Source organism: Triticum aestivum, unplaced genomic scaffold (genome assembly GCF_018294505.1).
Source record: "Triticum aestivum cultivar Chinese Spring unplaced genomic scaffold, IWGSC CS RefSeq v2.1 scaffold19435-4, whole genome shotgun sequence".
In the NCBI taxonomy this organism is placed as follows: domain Eukaryota; kingdom Viridiplantae; phylum Streptophyta; class Magnoliopsida; order Poales; family Poaceae; genus Triticum; species Triticum aestivum.
The window spans coordinates 261,614-266,607 of record NW_025228059.1 but is presented as its reverse complement, the minus strand read 5'-3'; positions in this window follow the sequence as shown (position 1 = coordinate 266,607).

The window sequence follows — 4,994 nt, the reverse complement described above, 5'->3', positions numbered from 1 at the left end:
ACTGCTTGAAATCATAGCTTAACACGAAAGGGTGCGCACGATATTCTATCAATCAACTTGGGTTTAACATACCCACAATGTAAAGCATGATATTACCTGTAGTATAGACCACTGGTATAGACACTTTTGAATGGGTGGTAGTGAGCCATGATGTTGGTTCCCAAGAATTTCTCAAACTGTAGTGACTCAAGATGGAACATGCATGACAGCACCGTCAATTGTCCATAGGAGAATCACATTATTGTCCTCGGCACACCATAGTATTATTTGGCTCCACATATCCTCTGCTTTCAAGTGAAGTAGCTTGTCAATTTTAATAGTTCTTCCCACACGATCCATGTCGAACCCTGGGGGAACGCTAATCCGGGTTTTCTTTGTATCAAACGCTTGCGGGAATGACAATGTGGTGCTGGTTGCCGGTGAGGTCCCACACGAGGGGCAGGAGACGCTTTCGAAGGAATATAAGTACGAGGCCATGGCGGCATCAAGGGAGAGGAAGCGGCGGTGGCCGTCATCGTGCTGCAAGGAGAAGCGTTCAGGCCAGACACAATCCCGGGCGTTGAGGGTGTAGGTATGAAGGAGATTTCATGGATTCTGCTAAAAAAGTGTAGAAACAAGTATTTCCTGCTGGGTTGGCCCTTGCTCATGAGCAGCTCCTGCGGTGCTAGATGCGACTCTGCCGCGGTGCCTTAGCTCTGCCTCCTGAGCTCCACCCTTTCCATGGCCTCCCCCCTCCCCCCTCCCTCGGTCCTAGTTCCCCTGCAGATCCAGGTCCAGGACAGCTGGTTGCCGGTGATGGGTTTGGAGACGGGGCTTCTCTCTCGCGTTCCCAGGGATGTCCTGGGCTCCTCCCTTGGCTCATGCTGCCACCCCCTCCTACTCGGCTCCCCTTGGATTTCATGCCGCAGATAGTGGCCGATGTCTCGCAGGCGTCAACGGAGTAGGGTGGGTGGAGGTCGGGGACCGGCGTCGCCCGAGGCTGGAGAAGCTGCCTGACCCGCCCCGCCCCGCAAGGAGTCCGACCGCTCCCTCGCATTCAGGCGTAGAGCTTACGGGTTGTGCTTCTGGTGCTTGGCGGAGGACCACTTCGTCGCCGACTGTCGCGGCCCTATCACCTACCTAGCCTGCGGCCTCCCCGGCCATCGTGACCGTCAATATTCGGACCGCCTTCCTGCCACTCAAGGTTGTCCCCGATGCTCCCGGTCGCCACCAGCTACTCCTCGCCTCTCCAGCCGCCCGCCCCCAGCTTCTCCCCAACGGTTGCAGCGCTCTTGGGCCTCGGTTGCTGCCCTTCCGGTTGCACTCAAGCAGGAGAGGCTCCTCTTCGTATTCGTGGTGATCCCAGGAAGTCCTCCGCTAATTTGGAGATGTTGCAACGTCTCTTAGCTGAGCAGGCAGAGACTGTGAGAGCTGGGCCGCAAGCCTTCACCACCTCTCATTTGGAGGAGATGGTGCAGGTCCAACTTCAACCCCTTCGTGACATGGTGACCGCATTGCAGGTTTGGAAGGATCAGGTCGAGGGTTTCTTAGAGCATTTGGAAGAGGTCGCTGGCAGCTTAGCTTCTTCGTCGACCACGTTTCGATCTCCTGCATGTCCTGTTCGAAGGGTTGTTATGAGTGATGTTGGTTGTAAGGATGGCTTGGAGTTCGTTGTAGCTGGCTGCCCAGCTGAGCCTTGGTGCGGGCGTAAGGAACTTGTGCCTCTCATTATTGGTGGTGGTAAGGATATTGTCGGCGTCAAAACCGGCCGATTTCGGGTAGGGGGTACCGAATTGTGCGACTGAGGAACGAAGGTAACAGGAGACAAGGGACACGATGTTTACCCAGGTTTGGGCCCTCTTAATGGAGGTAATACCCTACTTCCTGCTTGATTGACTTTGATGAGTATATGGGTTACAAGAGTTGATCTACCTCGAGATCATAATGGCTAAACCCTAGATGTCTAGCTCGTATGATTATGATTGCCTGTACATAGTCGGTTTACAGAGAAAGAAAACTATACGACTAGCTACCAAGCTTGCTATCCACGCCAAGGAGAGTCCCATCCGAACACGGGGGAAGGCCTTCTGTCTTGTATCCTGCTACCTCTTGAGTATGCGTTGGTTTTCCCTTGAAGAGGAAAGGGTGATGCAGCAAAGTAGCATAAGTATTTTCCTCAGTTTTTGAGAACCAAGGTATCAATCCAGTAGGAGGCCACACGCAAGTCCCTCCTACCTACACAAACAAATAAGAACCTTGCAATAAACGCGATAAAAGGGTTGTCAATCCCTTCACGGCCACTTGCAAAAGTGAGATCTGATAGAGATGATACGATAATATTTTTGGTATTTTTATGATAAAGATTGAAAGTAAAGATTGCAAAATAAACGGCGCCAGAAATAGCTTGTTGACGGGAGATTAATATGATGGAAAATAGACCCGGGGGCCATAGGTTTCACTAGTGGCTTCTCTCAAGATAGCATAAGTATTACGGTGGGTGAACAAATTACTGTCGAGCAATTGATAGAAAAGTGCATAATTATGAGAATATCTAGGCATGGTCATGTATATAGGCATCACGTCCGTGACAAGTAGACCGACTCCTGCCTGCATCTACTACTATTACTCCACACATCGACCGCTATCCAGCATGCATCTAGAGTATTAAGTTCATAAGAACAGAGTAACGCATTAGGTAAGATGACATGATATAGAGGGATAAACTCAAGCAATATGATATAAACCCCATCTTTTTATCCTCGATGGCAACAATACAATACGTGTCGTTTCCCTTTCTGTCACTGGAATCGAGCAACACAAGATTGAACCCAAAGCTAGTAGGCCAAACCAAACTGATAATTCGAAGAGACTTGCAAAGCTAACCAATCATACATAAAAGAATTCAGAGAAGATTCAAACATTGTTCATAGATAATCTTGATCATAAACCCACAATTCATCGGATCTCGAAAAACACACCGCAAAAAGAGTTACATCGAATATATCTCCAAGAAGATCGAGGAGAACTTTGTATTGAGATCCAAAGAGAGAGAAGAAGCCATCTAGCTAATAACTATGGACCCGAAGGTCTGTGGTTAACTACTCACACATCATTGGAGAGGCTATGGTTGATGTAGAAGCCCTCCGTGATCGATTCACCTTCCGGCGGAGCGCCGGAAAAGGCCCCAAGATGGGATCTCACGGGTACAGAAGGTTGCGGTGGTGGAATTAGGTTTTCGTGGTGCTCCTCGACGGTTTCGGGGTACGTAGGTATATATAGGAGGAAGAAGTAGGTCGGTGGAGCCACGTGAAGGAAATATTCCCTAGAGGCAATAATAAAGTTATTATTTATTTCCTTATATCATGATAAATGTTTATTATTCATGCGAGAATTGTATTAACCGGAACGTAATATTTGTGTGAATACATAGACAAACAGAGTGTCACTAGTATGCCTCTACTTGACTAGCTCGTTGATCAAAGATGGTTATGTTTCCTAGCCATAGACATGAGTTGTCATTTGATTAACGGGATCACATCATTAGGAGAATGATGTGATTGACTTGACCCATTCCGTTAGCTTAGCACACGATCGTTTAGTATGTTGCTATTGCTTTCTTCATGACTTATACATGTTCCTATGACTATGAGATTATGCAACTCCCGTTTACTGGAGGAACACTTTGTGTGCTACCAAACGTCACAACGTAACTGGGTGATTATAAAGGTGCTCTACCGGTGTCTCCGAAGGTACTTGTTGGGTTGGCGTATTTCGAGATTAGGATTTGTCACTCCGATTGTCGAAGAGGTATCTCTGGGCCCTCTCGGTAATGCACATCACTTAAGCCTTGCAAGCATTGCAACTAATGAGTTAGTTGTGGGATGATGTATTACGGAACGAGTAAAGAGACTTGCCGGTAACGAGATTGAACTAGGTATTGAGATACCGAAAATCGAATCTCGGGCAAGTAACATACCGATGACAAAGGGAACAACGTATGTTGTTATGCGGTCTGACCGATAAAGATCTTCGTAGAATATGTGGGAGTCAATATGAGCATCCAGGTTCTGCTATTGGTTATTGACCGGAGACGTGTCTCCATCATGTCTACATAGTTCTCGAACCCGTAGGGTCCGCACGCTTAACGTTTCGATGACAGTTTATTATGAGTTTATATGTTTTGATGTACCAAAGGTTGTTCGGAGTCCCAGATGTGATCACGGACATGAAGAGGAGTCTCGAAATGGTCGATACATGAAGATTGATATATTGGAAGCCTATATTTGGATATGAGAAGTGTTCCGGGTGAAATCGGGATTTTACTGGAGTACCGGAGGGGTTACCGGAACCCCCCGGGGGTTAATGGGCCATAGTGGGCCTTAGTGGAGAAGAGGAGAGGCGGCCAGGGCAAGAGCCGCACGCCCCTCCCCCTAGTCCGAATAGGACAAGGAGAGGGGGGCGGCGCCCCCCCTTCTTTCTTCTCCTCCACCTCTTTCCCCCTCTTCTCCTAATCCAACAAGGAATAGGGAGGGAGTCCTACTCCCAGTGGGAGTAGGACTCCTCCTGGCGCGCCCCCTCCTGGCCGGCCGCACCTCCCTCCTTGCTCCTTTATATACGGGGGCAGGGGGCACTCTAGAGACAACAATTGATTGTTTGATCTTTTAGCCGTGTGCGGTGCCCCCCTCCACCATAGTCCACCTCGATAATACTGTAGCGGTGCTTAGGCGAAGCCCTGCGTCGGTAGAACATCATCATCGTCACCACGCCGTCATGCTGACGAAACTCTCCCTCAACACTCGGCTGGATCAGAGTTCGAGGGACGTCATCGGGCTGAACGTGTGCTGAACTCGGAGGTGTCGTGCGTTCGGTACTTGATCGGTCGGATCGTGAAGATGTACGACTACATCAACCGCGTTGTGTTAATGCTGCGTGTGCGTAGGAAATTTTTTGAAATTACTACGTTCCCCAACAAGATCATGGTGATGCATAGCAACGAGAGGGGAGAGTGTTGTCCA